The sequence below is a fragment of the Telopea speciosissima genome, chromosome 4 (genome assembly GCF_018873765.1).
Source record: "Telopea speciosissima isolate NSW1024214 ecotype Mountain lineage chromosome 4, Tspe_v1, whole genome shotgun sequence".
Taxonomy (NCBI): domain Eukaryota; kingdom Viridiplantae; phylum Streptophyta; class Magnoliopsida; order Proteales; family Proteaceae; genus Telopea; species Telopea speciosissima.
In genome coordinates, this window is record NC_057919.1 from 40,808,628 (window position 1) to 40,824,828 (window position 16,201).

Here is a 16,201-nt window from a genome sequence, read left to right on the forward strand (position 1 = left end):
AACACCTAAACCCCTGTTGGCAAGGGTGCGTACCACAGGTGATGAAACTCTAACCCCATGTTTATATGGCATCGTATGAGTCAGGTGGTGTCAACCGCATCCCATTCTACGGGCTACCACAGGCCTCATTTCCAAGCCGACTACGGCATCTAATCTAACAATCACAATCATCATATAAGATTCACAGTGTTGATCAACACATAGTCAATGAGTAACAGTTTGAATAATTGAATTGAATTTAATAAACACAGCATTAATATTTGAATTTAATTACCGGCACTGCATCACAGATTACATGTACATAAATGATAATATTTCACTCACCTGAGTTTTGTTCTAAGACCTCGATCGCAAACTCAGTTCTAATAGCAGTCTGGTTGTTGACCTCGAGCACGGGATCAAATCCTAAATATAAATCAGAAATTGTCATGTTGAGTTTTCAACCTATCCTTGGTAGTCCTAGGGTTAACCTAAGCTTATTGGGTTGACCCAGTTGTTCAGTTGGTTCTCACCTGGAATCCTCTGGGACTAGCACTGGCCTTAGGTCTATGTCCCGGTGCATCATCCACAGATGGTGGTCTAGGGGTTAAATGGTCATTCTTAATAATTATACCTGACCCTAGGTCAGATTAGGTTCACAGTGCTGTCCACAACTTGTCTATGCTGTAGGACCAAGCACAGTAGGGTTTCCTTCACCTGCGAGGCCCACTTGGGTTCTAAAGCCAATCCTTTTAAAGGACAGATGTGGAAAAGGGCATTTTAGTCATTTCCCATCTTCCCACACTGTCACATGGTCAATGGGTGAGGTCCCCAAGGTCAAATTGCAAGAACTACAGTAAATCCTTCACTGGGCGATGGCTCTGGGCGTTGGGTGCATCACCCAGAGTTTGTAAATCGACAAAGGGCTGAGATTCCAAGGTTAGGCTTCATAGGCACTGTTCTCAACATCATCCCATGCATGTTAGGGGGTCAGGTTGCCCTAGGGGTGATCTCCATTTTGGTCCAGATGGATTCTCCATCGGGCCCACCATTTGGCTGCCAGAAGCTGCCCAGATAGCCCAGTGAATCTGTCAGAGGGTTTTCTCCAGGCATGAATCTCAATTTCAGCCACATGCAAGGCTGGAAACAAATGTAATATAGGGATTCATGGCCAAAATTACCCAGGGCTAGGTCTGTGTAGCCATGGTTTGCATCCAGGGTTCCAAACAACAAGCCAACAGTGGATCTCGGCAGTGCAGCCATGCACAGCCAAATTTGGCTCTCATAAACAGCAAACCAGACTTATAAATTTTAACAAGAATCTCATATCTCCCATGCTCTATGCTTGCATGGCAAATCTGAGGCTGTCCAGGGCAAATTCTAGCTATTCTGGACTGCCCAGAGAGCAGAAACACAACGAACAATATGCATCCAAAGGAAATAGCAGGTAGGAATAGTGTTGGTTATACCTACCCAGGTCTGAGAAGCTCGATCCAGCCTTGGATGGAGTGGCAGCCTCACCTTCTTCCTCTTCCTTCTTCTTCTTTCTCTTCTTTCTCTCTTCTTTCTCTCCTTTCTTTCCTCTCTTCTCTCCCACGAATTGAACAGTGCTAAGGGCTCTAAATGAGCACAAGGCATTCCTATTTATAGGCCCAGCCCACACTGAGGCCTGTTTGGTTGTTAAGGCCCATTTGTAAAATGAGTTTTTAAACTGATTCTGAGTGATTTTGGGCACACTGGTGGGGTCCACAGTGAACCAAGGGTATGAGGTGGTCCCTCAGACTCCCCTCTATCTATTGAGGGTGCCCATGTCCATGTTGGGTGGTCCCCATAATTAAAATCTATTAAAATATGCTGTTTCACTCACTAGGCGATGTCTCTCGGCCTTGATTGCATCGCCCAGTGCCATCGCTTAGAGATTGTAGCAAAGCTGAATCTCAGTGGGGCTTGCACAGGGCTTTTACCCTTGGTCAGGGCATTGTCCCTACATGCCATTTGGAGATTTTTACATACTTTTCCAGAGGTGGGTCCCACATTTATTGAGAGGAGTGAGATTACCTGGTGTCCAGGCCATACATCATGCTGCGAGCTGTACAATCGCAAGGGTCAGTGATCCACCTATTGACAGGCATGTAGGATGATCCACACTGGGTTTCTTCATCAATCCAAATCACTGGAGTGATACTCCATAATGTTCTTGGTTGCCTGATCAGGGGTTCCTGTTCTTCAATCAAAATTCTAGCCAGTCAGGAGCAGGGTTTGATATTTCTCCCCACCTTATAAAAATTTCGTCCTCAAAATTTGCTTACCTTGCAATTCGAAGAGCTGGGGATATTTCTCCTTCATTTCTTCTTCTTGTTCCCCTGAAGCTTCTTCCACTGGGTTATTTTCCCAATGAACCTTTACAAAAATGACAGTACGGTTATGAAGGTTATGTTCCTTTCTGTCCAATATCTCCGTAGGTTGCTCTTCGTAGGTCATATCCACATCCAACTGTTCAGGTTCAGTTGATAGTACATGCATCGGATTGTTAATGTATTTCCTCAGCATTAACACATGAAAAACACCGTGGACGCCTGACAAAGATGGTGGTAGTGCCAGTCGGTATGCTATGGGTCCCACTCTGTTGAGTATTTCATAAGGACCGATGAATCTAGGGCTCAACTTGCCTTTCTTGTTAAAACGTAGCAATCCTTTAGTTGGAGACACTCGAAGGAATACTTTTTCTTCGACTTCAAACTCAATGTCCTTCCTATGATTATCCGCATAACTTTTTTGTCTTGACTGGGCTGCTTTGATCTTCTCTCTTATGACATCCACCTTGTCACATGTTGCTTGTATCATTTCAGGCCCGAGATACTTTCGTTCGCCAACTTCATCCCAATATAACAGAGTTCTATATTTCCGTCCATACAATGCTTCGAATGGTGCCATGCCGATGGTGGAGTGATAGCTATTATTGTATGAAAATTCCACCAGAGGTATGTGAGCATCCTAACTATCATTCATCTCCAAAACATAGGCTTGGAGCATGTCCTCCAGAGTCTGAATAGTTCTTTCTGACTGTCCATCCATTTGCGGATGGAAAGCTGTGCTAAGATTTAGTTGAGATCCTACTGCCTTCTGCAAACTTCTCCAAAATCTTGAGGTGAACCGAGGATCTTTGCCAGACACAATACTGACAGGCACGTCGTGTAAGCGGACTATGTTTTCAATGTATATCTGGGCAAGCTTCTCCATTGGGTAACTTATCTTGATTGGTATGAAGTGTGCCGCCTTCGTTAGTCCGTCTACAATCACCCAAATTACATTCATGCCCTTCCTGGTGTTGGGCAGATTTATCACGAAATCCATAGTGATTCTTTCCCACTTCCATTCAGGAATGGGAAGTGGCTGCAATAAATCATACGGTTAATGACTCTCTACCTTTATTTATTGATAGGTGAGGCACTTGGACGCGTATATTGCTATGGCTTCCTTCATTCCCATCCACCAGTAATACTTCTTCAAATCCTTGTACATTTTTGTACTTCCGGGGTGGATTGTATAGGGTGAGTTGTGTGCCTCTTTAAGAATTTGGTCTTGGACGTCAAAATCATCAGGCACACACAATCTGTCTTGAGACTTCAATGCACTGTCATGGGCCAAGGAAAAATCTAGGTCCTTATGGACACCTTGTTGTACTTCCCATATGATCTTGGCCAGCTCGGGGTCCAATGGTTGCTTCACAATTATCTCCTCTCGTATCGATGGCTGTAGATCCATAGCTGCTAATTGCATAGCCGTTCCTTCGATCATGAGTTCCAGATCAAGCTTCTGAGCTTCTTCATACAATTGTTCGCTTACAACCAAGGACGCGAGAGATGCAGTCTGAGATTTTCTGGTTAACACATCAGCAACAACGTTGGCCTTACCAGGGTGGTAATGAATTTCACAATCATAATCTTTTACCAGTTCTAACCACCGCCTTTGTCTCATGTTCAACTCCTTCTGGGTGAAGAAATACTTTAGACTTTTATGATCGTTGAAAATTTCACTCTTTTCACCATATAGGTAATGCCGCCATATCTTCAACGTGAAAACTACCACCACCAACTCTAAGACATGTGTGGGGTAGTTCTTCTCATGTTCCTTTAATTTTTTGAAGGCGTAGGTGACTACTTTACCTCTCTGCATCAGGACGCCACCTAATCCTATCCTGGATGCGTCAGTATATACTATCATTCCTCCGATGCCATCTGGAATGGTCGAGACTGGGGCTGTCACCAATCGATTTTTCAACTCCTGAAAACTTTTCTCGCATGCTTTATTCCATTCAAACTTGGCTCCCTTCTTTGTAAGTTTTGTCATGGGTGCCGAAATCCGTGAGAAATTTTCAATAAACCATCAATAATAACCGGCCAAACCTAAGAAACTTCGAATCTCAGTGGCACACTTTGGAGTTTCCCATTCGAGAACCGCTTTCACCTTGCCTGGGTCTGATATGATGCCATCTTTGGTGACGATGTGTCCCAAGAATCCAATTTGGTGAAGCCAAAATTCACATTTACTGAACTTGACGTAAAGCTGGTGTTTCCGCAATCGCTGCAACACAAAAGTAAGGTGTCGAGCGTGTTCCTCCTCACTCTTGGAGTATACCAAGATGTCATTAACAAACACAATGACGAACTTATCCAACACATCATGGGATACTCTATTCATCATGTCCATGAATGCTACCGGAGCGTTGGTTAATCCGAACGACAAAACCAGGAATTCGTAATGTTCGTATCGAGTTCGGAACGCCATTTTGTGCATACCACCGCTCTTGATCTTCAGTTGATGGTATCCCGACCTGAGATCAATCTTGGAGAAAACTCTTGCTCCTTGTAACTGATCAAATAGGTTGTCAATGTGAGGCAATGGGTACCGATTCTTAATGGTTAGTTTGTTTAGCTCGCGGTAGTCGATACATAGCCGCATACTACCATCCTTCTTCTTAACGAACGGCAGGGGTGCTCCCCAGGGCGACACACTGGGTCGTATAAATCCCTTCTTCAGCAGGTCTTGAAGTTGGACCTGCAATTCCTTCAATTCGATAGGTGCCATTCGATATGGTGGCTTGGATATCGGTGCTGCACCAGGGATCAAATCAATTGCGAACTCTATATCGCAGTCAGGCGGTAGCTGCTTCTGGAAAAACATCAAGAAATTCTCTGACAATTTCTAGTTCCTCCAAGGGTTTTATCTTCGCCTCCGTGTCTATCACAGTGGCCAAAAAGCCTTGGCATCCATCGTCAAGCAACTTCCATGCCTGGAGAGCTAACAAAACTATTCTCCTGGGTTTCTTTTTGGGTTCACTTTGATAGGTGAAGGTTGGACCATTTTTCAGCTTGAACCTTATCTTCTTTTCCGCACACAGGACGTTTGCACCATAGGCGGATAACCAATCCATGCCTAGTATCACGTCAAAATCCTTTATTTCCATCTTTATCAATAGTGCGGTTAGATTCTTCCCATAAATTTCTATCTGGCAAGGGTCGTAGACCTCCTTCAAGCTCACGACACTTCCTATCGGTCTGCTGACTACTTGTTCATGCCCGATGTCTCTCGGTTGATCTTTCATCCTACTCGTAAAGGTTGAAGAGACGAAAGAGTGGGTTGCGCCCAAGTTGAATAATACTCGTGCGGGTATGGTTGAGACATTCAGGGTACCTAAGGTTTGTAAGTAATTTAGGTTACATGAAGTAAGCCATTTATTCCCTATAATTTAGTAGTGTTCAACAAACTTACCTGTCAATACATCGGGGTTCGCCTCAGCTTCTTCATTCGTCATTGCAAACACCTTTCCTCGCGTCCGATTGTCCCGTGGATGGAAAGGTCTAGCATAGGGCTGATTCGGCGAGTTGTTGCTATATCCACTTGATCCGCAATCTCTAGCCATGTGTCCTTCCTTATTACACACATAGCACTTATAGGGTGGAACAGCAAGTATTGAGGCTTGACTCCCTTGACTTGTTGCTGTTCGGGTTGGCGAAGCTGCTATTGTCGCTTGACTCATCACCGATTGGGCAGGTTGATTGAATGTGGGGCGGAAAGGGTTCTGACCCACGTTCGGCCTACGATACAGAGTCGGATTTGGGCTTGAACTTGTTCCTCAATAAGCTTTATTTGGCCACCCAAAAGTTTGAAAATTATTTAGCCTTTTGTTTAACCCAGGTGACGTCACAGCCTTTTCTTTCTCCTTTTCCTTAAACCTATCTTCCATTGTCTTTGCCTTGTCGACCATTTTAGCATAATCCTGAATGTCCATGATTGACAGTACTGATCCAATCTCAGTTTTGAGTCCCTTCTCAAATTTTTTAGCCTTACTAACTTCCCCCTTCAGGTGTTCTGGAGAAAAATGAAACAAGTCTTCAAATCGTTGTTGGTAATCCAGTACTGACTTGGTTCCTTGCACCAGTGCGATAAATTCAGCTTCTTTCCTATCCTTAAAACTCTCTGGGAAGTAGTTCTTGAAGAAAACTTCTTTAAATTGCTCCCACGTGGGGTTCAGGTGAGTAGCTTCCAAATTAGGTTTAGTAGCTTTCCACCAAGCTTCGGCTTCATTTTGCAACTGATAACCCGCACATATCAACTTTTGTGCTTCCGTGCACTCTAGCACTTCAAATGCCTTCTCTAGTGCACTAATTTACCGTTCCGACTGCATTGCCTCAGAAGTTCTTTTAGAAAACACAGGCGGTTGGAGTTTCTTAAATCTCTCCATGACCTTGGCGGTAGAGTTCTCCGCTAAGTGTTGAGGCACAGGTGGTAGAAATAGTACGGGCCGGTTGGGTGGTGGTGGTGCTGCTGCACGTTCATGCATCATGCTTACAAACTGTGTAGACATTTGACCAAGCAATTCTTGCTGTTGTTGGATGGTCCACATCATTGTGGTCATGAATACAGTTACGTCGCCGGCTGCTATATTTGGCTGAGGTGCTGTAGCAGTGGCTCGTGCGGCCACTGGTGCCTCTGATGAAACAGCCGATGCCTCAAAATTTTGAGCCTCAATCCCATTAGGCAATTCAACCTCTGGTATAACTCGAGGTTGTTTTCCTTTGCGACCACCACGTGTACTCCTTCTGGTGTTGACCATTGTTGCTTCTCTGAAAAGAGGAGCATGTTCAATATTCCAATATCGCTTATCAGGGTCAACAATTATTTTCCTAGTTAGTGCAGGTACAAACCTAGTCCGTAGTTCCAGTGAATCTCATGAGTCGCACCAGTAAGGTGGATTGTTAGATATATTATCTTGGTTTATTGTGAGATGTTTTCTTTTGCTTTGTGTTTCGTTTCTCTTTCTTAAGCATTTTATGTAACAATATGCTATGCATGACACTATATGAGAGGCTTCAAATTTTTAAATAAAAGACTTTTAATTAATTACCTGGTCTAACAGGCAAGCAATTCTAGCTTCTTCCCGGTTACAAACTCCATTGCAAGCAGGTACTCTATGTCGGCTCTTACTTCTTCAACTAAGGTCATAAAATAGTCTCGCTCTTCCGGTCCACTAATGGCAGCAAGGGCTAAATAAAAGTCCAATCGATTCTCGGCTCGGGGTAGTACTAGTCGTATCCGTCTCAGTCTCTCTCGTAGCTGCCTAATATAGATCATGGTGCTAGGGTCTCCAGCCTTGGCTGAGGTAATAGGTCCTGTCATAGAAAATGGTTCTAAGCATCAGGTCATACTTAAATAAAAGAATTAAGCACATGTCTACTGGAACTTAGATGACTAAAATAAAAATATCAATAAAATATACTTGGGTTGGATCGAGGTACCTTAGCGGCTAAAGTGTTTTGATTGGCTTGACAACCTATCAGATTCTATTCTTGGCTGTCCTAGTCTTCGGATAGGTAAGATCTACGCTCCCTCCACGTAGTAAATACATATTACAACATACCTACATAACTAAGTTCTGTTTTGCATAGCAACACTCCACATAGTTCGTACATCTCAATGTTCAAGCACGTAATAATTTAATATTATATACACCAATTCCCATAAGTATGTATATATATATATATATATATATATATATATATATATATATATATATTAGATACTCATATTAAACATAGTAACAAAAATTTTCCAAGTCCCTATGTGTTTTACTCAAACCCATGTGTAAATGGCATTCCTTTAAATTTATGAAAGTTATATTTGTTTAATTTCTTGACTTAATAAATCATTTATCCATTTATATATATATATTTTTTAAAACATTAATAAAAGTCTCTGCTTTTATGTTTTTCAAGGTTATTTTAGGTAAATCCTACGTTCCCATGAGTTAAAATATGAAATGCGGCAAAATACATTCACTGGGCGTTGGACACATCGCCCAGTGCCATCCCCCAGAGAATCGGGGTGCAGGTATATGAGTCCGAGAGGGGCCCATTTCAAAGCTAACTTCTTCTAAACCTCTCTAAACACTTGGGAAAGGTCCTTGGAGGGTAGTGTGATTGTTCCCACACCAATTCCACACATTTCTTCGTGATCTTTGCGAATCTACACGTGCTTAGGTAAGATTTTTGGTTGCTTTCCCTAATTTAGCTCTTCCTTTTGTATTCCCCACACTTTGGCTAGGATTTTGCCAAAACTTTTTGCCCTAACTATCTCTTTTCTTCTCCTTTTGTAGAAAATGTCTACAAGCCACCGCACAGCTAGAAAATCTGTAGCACAGAAGAGACTTCGAGTTGAAAGTGAACGGTCATCATCATCTTCATCTACGGTACCTCCATCTTCATCTAGGGATGATTCCTCTTTGAAGGAACCCGAATTTGATCGATTCCATTTCTCCAGATATGAGCATTCTAAGGAATGGGACAAATTTAGATCCCTAAAAATTGTAAATGGTCGGATTGTTCAGGTAGAGGACTTCCACCAGTACAGTCTCTTTGCTAGATTTAATGCCCTAGGTTGGGCATCTATATTGTCACCTACCGAGCCTTGTTATCCCAACTTGGTTCGGTACTTTTACTGCAACTTGGTGCCATCTGGAGCATAAGAGTTTGGACTATTAAGTAGGGTGAAAGGAGTGGACATCCATTTGACCATTGCTTCACTAGCAGGGGTATTGGGTTTACTCAATACAGGAGAGAGGTGTTATTACAAACCTCGCATGGATATTTCTGAGATGTTTTCTTTGGAGAGTAGGAGGACAGTCTTCAAAGCACTGACAGGGTCACAGAGCACACCAAAATCTGAGGCTTCCTACAAGCGCAGTGCTAGAGTGATTAGTAGGTGTGTTACCTACAATATCTACCCCAAGGGTGGCAATCGGGGTAGCATATCTATGATGAGAGCCTACATCACTTATTGTCTCCTGGGAGCTGGCAGAGGGGGTCCAGTCATCAACCTCCTATATCTTTTACTCCAGGTTATGCTATATCATGCGCAGAACCCATCGGATGGGAACCTTCCATATGGGAAGTTCCTTACTCTAGCCTTCCGTCATTTTGAGGTTCTTTTTGGCAGGAGAGTACATGGAGAAGGACAAACCCAGGCCTATTGATAAGACTTCCATTATGAAGATGAAGGTGCCTAGGGACGGTCCACCAGAGGGTGAGGAGCAGATAGAGATGTAGCAGGGAGATGAGGGGTTGGATGCAAAGGAGCAGGGTGATGATGTGCATGATGAGGGGATGCGCAGAGTGAAGCAGGGTGACATCGGGGGCATGCATGAAGAGGAGCAGTTTGTGGTGCACAAGATGTGAGTTAGGGTTACTTCGAGGGTGTTGACACTCAGTTCACTGACTTACCTACTTATGAGGTGACGGGTGCCACTAGTTCTCAGATTCCAGGGCCATCCGATTGGACGCAGATGATGTCACATTTCCAGAGCCTCGATACCCAGCTTTCAGATATGGCGACCAGGATGGACCAGGGCTTTACTTCTTTGGAGAGCAAGGTAGGATCTGTGGAGCAGCGTCAAGATTTTTGGGACAGATTCTATAGGGTTGACTCTCACCAGACACAGCCTCCTCCGAGCGACTTACTTCCTACCGAGTAGTTCCTGTTGATTTATGCTACGTGGTTATGACTGTCTTTTCTTTTTTTTTTATACTTATGTACTTTTCTTTGGTTGAAAAGTTTCTAGTCTAGTGTTATTTTTTTTTTTTTGTCAGCTTATGTAATTATTGAATTGTGGTTCATGTAATTAAAGCTTATGTAGTAGCTTAGCCACAGTCTTCTTTAGTTTTTAATGGAAATTATGCACTTTTATTTAATTACATTTACCTCCCTTGTAGCTTTTAATTTTTACTTGTTTTTTTTTTTTTATATTGGTAGCTTATTAACCCTAATCTGCATTCCATGAATGTAAGAAGAGCCTCACGCTCTGATACCAAGCTCTGTCACACCCCAAACCACCCCCTGGGAGGATTAGGTAGGTGACCCGAATTGCGTAACGGCAATCCGCCAAATCCCATGGATCTAGAAGTAGTTAATACACTCATGGAATCACATTCATTCACTTTACCAAAGGCAAGATCAGAGTGCTATAGATAAACTACAATTGCAATAACAAATAGAAAGCGTAACGATACGGGAAACGATGATAATATATACATAGATAAGTTTGTTCTGGTACATTTTCCAACTGCCCACAAACTGAAAAGTAAGACTGACAAGAAACAAAACCAAGGAAAATACACACATAAATATATACAGGGTGAGCTAACTCAACCCCAAAACGAAAGTAAGAAGACTACAATAGAACCACAGTCAGAACGGGGATAAACTCCTAACAAAAACAAAAAGGAGTCCCCAAGACAAAAAGCATCAAGTACGCTCTTCAACGGTCTTCATCAATGACCACCAAGAATGCACGTATCATCAGCACGACCTCCATCGGGGTCCATACCAAGATCATCATAATAATCAGGGCTCTTCTCCTCGTAATGAGCCTCCATGCCACAGCGGCATCGATCTGTAAAATCATCTAAAGAAAAACATATATAACAGAGTGTGAGCCCCATTGAGCTCGTGAGCAAAAATATCATCATGCATGCACTTGCAACCACAATCCATATGATCCTACATGATATGCAAGTCCAGATTAATTATTAGCCACCTAGCAATACAACTAAGTTAGGTCTATGCTACTACAATCCCCAATACATGTATCCCTGGTGCGGGCTTCTAACCCCTTCCCGCGATACACCCATTGAGTTGTCGGAGAGGACTAGTCAGCTCCCGCATTCGTTCACCAAGGTCAGCCCGACCAGCCCTCTGTGATTAACCTGTAGGGTAATCCATCACATTTTCTCATTTCTTTTCTTTTTTGGCATATAGCCTGGCATATAGCTCAAAATCACCATTCCGGTGCAAACATATTTCTTTTCTTTTCTCATATACACATATGGTCACCCTCACAGGCATCCAACACCTAAACCCCTGTTGGCAAGGGTGCGTAGCACGGGTGATGAAACTCTAACCCCATGTCTATATGGCATCGTATGAGTCGGGTGGTGTCAACCGCATCCCATTCTACGGGCTACCACAGGCCTCATTTCCAAGCCGACTACAGCATCTAATCTGACAATCACAATCATCATATAATATTCACAGTGTTGATCAACAGACAGTCAATGAGTAACAGTTTGAATAATTGAATTTAATTTAATAAACACAGCATTAATATTTGAATTTAATTGCCAGCACTGCATCACAGATTACATGTACATATATGATAATATTTCACTCACCTGAGTTTGGTTCTAAGACCTCGGTCGCAAACTCAGTTCCAATAGCAGTCTGGTTGTTGACCTCGAGCACGGGATCAAATCCTAAATATAAATTAGAAATTGTCATGTTGAGTTTTCAACCTATCCCTGGTAGTCCTAGGGTTAACCTAAGCTTACTGGGTTGACCCGGTTGTTCAGTTGGTTCTCACCTGGAATCCTCTGGGACTAGCACTAGCCTTAGGTCTGTCCCGGTGCATCATCCAGAGATGGAGGTCGAGGGGTAAAATGGTCATTCTTAGTAATTGTACCTGACCCTAGGTCAGATTAGGTTCATAGTGCTGTCCACAGCTTGTCTGTACTGTAGGACCAAGCACAGTAGGGTTTCCTTCACCTGCGGGGCCCACTTGGGTTCCAAAGCCAATCCTTCTTAAGGATAAATGTGGAAAAGGGCATTTTGTTCATTTCCCATCTTCCCACACTATCACATGGTCAGTGGCTGAGGTCCCCAAGGTCAGATTACAAAAATAGTAGCAAATCCTTCACTGGGCAATGGCTCTGGGCATTGGGTGCATCGCCCATAGTCTGCAAATCAACAAAGGGCTGAGATTCCAAGGTTAGGCTTCATAGGGAGTGTTCTCAACATCATCCCATGCATGTTAGGGGGTTAGGTAGCCCTAGGGATGATCTCCATTTTGGTCCAGATGGATTCTCCATCGGGCCCACCATTTGGCTTCCAAAGCTGCCCAGACAGCCCAGTGAATAGTATCATAGGGTTTTCTCCAGGCAAGAATCTCAATTTTAGCCACATGCAAGGCTGGAAACAGATGTAATATAGGGATTCATGGCCAAAATTACCCGGGGCTAGGTCTATGTAGCCATGTTTTGCATCTAAGGTTCCAAACAACATGCCAATAGTGGATCTGGGCAGTGCAGCCATGCACAGCCAGATTTGGCTCTCATAAATAGCAAACCAGACTTACAAATTTTAACAAAAATCTCAGATCTCCCATGCTCTATGCTTGCATGGCAGATCTGAGGCTGTCCAGGGCAAATTCTAGCTATTCTGGACTGCCCAGAGAGCAGAAACACAACTAAAAATATGCATCTAAAGGCAACAGCAGGTAGGAACAGTGTTGGTTATACCTGCCCAGGTCTGAGAATCTCGATCTAGCCTTGGATGGGGTGGCAGTCTCACCTTCTTCCTCTTCCTTCTTCTTCTTTCTCTTCTTTCTCTCTTCTTTCTCTCCTTTCTTTCCTCTCTTCTCTCCCACGAATTGAATAGTGCTAAGGGATCTAAATGAGCCCAAGGCATTCCTATTTATAGGCCCAGCCCACACTGAGGCCTGTTTGGCTATTAAGGCCCATTTGTAAAATGAGTTTTTAAATTGATTCTGAGTGATTTTGGGCACACTGGTGGGGTCCATAGTGAACCAAGGGTATGAGGTGGTCCCTCAGACTCCCCTCTATCTATAGAGGGTGCCCATGTCCATGTTGGGTGGTCCCCATAATTAAAATCCATTAAAATATGCTATTTCACTCACTGGGCGTTGTCTCTGGGCCTTGTCTGCCTCGCCCAGTGCCATCGTCTAGAGATTGCAGCAAAGCTTAATCTCAATGGGGCTTGCACAGGGGTTTGACCCTTGGTCAGGGCATTGTCCTCACATGCCATTTGGAGATTTTTACACACTTTTCTAGAGGTGGGTCCCACATTTATTGAGAGAAGAGAGATTACTTGGTGTCCAAGCCATACATCATGCTGTGAGCTGTACAGCCGCAAGGGTCAGTGATCCACCTACTGATAGGCATGTAGGATGATCCACATAGGGTTTCTTCGTCAATCCAAATCACTGGAGTGATACTCCACACTGTTCTTGGTTGCCTGATCAGGGGTTCCTATCCTTCAATCAAAATTCGAGCCAGTCAAGAGCAGGGTTTGACAATGGACTAGGTTTGTACCTGCACTAACTAGGGAATAATTGTTGACCCTGATGAGCAATATTGGAATATTGAACATGCTCCTCTTTTCAGAGAAGCCACAATGGTCAACACAAGAAGAAGTTCTAGTGGTGGTTGCAAAGGGAAACCACCTCGTGTTATACTGGAAGTTGAACTACCAAATGGGATAGAGGCTCAAAATTCTGAAGCATCAGCTGCTTCGTCAGAGGTACTAGCGGCTACACAAGCCATTGCTGCAGCACCTCAGCCAAATGTGGCAGCCGACGATGTAACTGCATTCATGACCACTATGATGCGGACCATCAACAACAATTGCTTGGTCAGATGTCTACACAGTTTGCAAGCATGATGCATGAACGTGCGGCACCACCACCACCCAACCGGCCCATACTATTTCCACCACCTGTGCCTCAACACTTAGTGGAGAACTCTACCGCCAAGGTTATGGAGAGATTCAAGAAACTCCAACCGCCTGTGTTTTCCAAAATAACCTCTGAGGCAATGCAGCCAAAATGGTGGATTAGTGCCCTACAAAAGGCATTTGAAGTAGTTGAGTGCACAGAAGCACAGAAGCTGATATGTGTGGGTTATCAGTTGTAGAATGAAGTCGAAGCTTGGTAGAAAGCTACTAAGCCTAACTTGGAAGCTACTCACCAGAATCCCACGTGGGAGCAATTTAAAGAAGTTTTCTTCAAGAACTACTTCCCAGAGAGTTTCAGGGATAGGAAAGAAGCTGAGTTCATTGCATTGGTGCAAGGGACCAAGTCAATGTTGGATTACCAACAGCGATTTGAAGACCTGCTCCATTTTGCTCTATAGCACCTGAAAGGGGAAGTTAGTAAGGCAAAGAAATTCGAGAAAGGACTCAAGATCGAGATCGGATCAATATTTTCAATCATGGACATCCAGAATTATGCTCAGATGGTCGACAAGGCAAAGACGATGGAAGATAGATTTAAAGAAAAAGAGAAAGAGAAGGCAACGACGTCGCCAGGATTGAACAAAAGGCCAAATAATTTTTAGACTTTTGGGTGGCCAAATAAAGTTTATCGAGGAACAAGTTCAAGCTCTAATCCGACTCCGTATCGTAGGCCGAACGTGGTTCAGAACCCTTTCCGCGCCGCTTTCAATAGAGCTACTCAACCGACTACGAGTCAAGCGACAACACCCGCTTTGTTAGCCCAACTAGCAACAAGTCAAGTGAGCCAAGCCTCAACATCTGCTGTTCCACCCTATTAGTGCTATATGTGCAATAAGGAAGGGCACATGGCTAGAGATTGCAGATCACGTGGGTATGGCAACAACTAGCTGAATCAGCCCTACGCTAGACCTTTCCAGCCACGGGACAATCGGACACGAGGAAAGGTGTTTGTGATGACAAATGAAGAAGCTGAGGCGAACCCTGATGTATTGACAAGTAAGTTTGCTGAACACTACTAAATTTTAGGGAATAATTGGCTTACTTCAAGTAACCTAAATTACCTACAAACCCTAGGTACCCTAAATGTCTCAATCATACCTGCATGAGTATTATTCGACTCTGGCGCAACCCACTCTTTCGTTTCTACCACTTTTGCGAGTAGGATGAAAGATCAACCGAGAGACATCAGGTATGAGCTTGTAGTCAGCACATCGACGGGTAGTGTCATAAGTTTGAAGGAGGTCTACGACCCTTGCCAGATTGGGATTTGTAGGAAGAATCTAATTGCACGGTTGATAAAGATGGATATAAAGGATTTTGACATGATACTAGGCATGGATTGGTTATCCGCCTATGGTGCAAACGTCTTGCGTGCAGAGAAGAAGATAGTGCTTAAAATGGATGATGGGTCAATCCTCACCTATCAAAGTGAACAAAGAAGGAAACCTAGGAGGATAACCTTATCAGCCCTCCAGGCACGAAGATTGTTAGATGAAGAATGTTAAGGCTTTTTGGCCACTGTGATAGACACGGAGGTGAAGATAAAACCCTTGGAGGAACTTGAAGTCATCAGAGAATTTCCTAATGTTTTTCCAGAAGATCTGATGCAGCTACCGCCTGATCGCGATATAGAGTTCGCGATTGATTTAATTCCTGGTGTAGCACCGGTATCCAAGGCACCATATCGGATGGTGCCAATGGAACTAAAGGAGTTGCAGGTTCAACTTCAAGACCTACTGAAGAAGGGATTCATACGACCCAGCGTATCACCCTGGGGATCACCCATGCTGTTTGTTAAGAAGGAGGATGGTAGTATGCGGCTGTGTATCGACTATCATGAGTTGAATAAGCTGACTATCAAGAATCGATATTCGTTTCCGCACATCGATGACCTATTTGATCAGTTATAAGGAGCAAGAGTTTTCTCCAAAATCGATCTTAGGTCGGGATATCATCAATTGAAGATCAAGAGCGGTGATATTCACAAAATGGCATTCCGAACTCGATACAGACATTACAAATTCCTGGTTTTGTCATTCGGATTAACCAACGCCCCGGCAGCATTCATGGACATGATGAATAGAGTATTCCATGACGTGTTGGATAAATTCGTCATTGTATTTATTGATGACATTCTGGT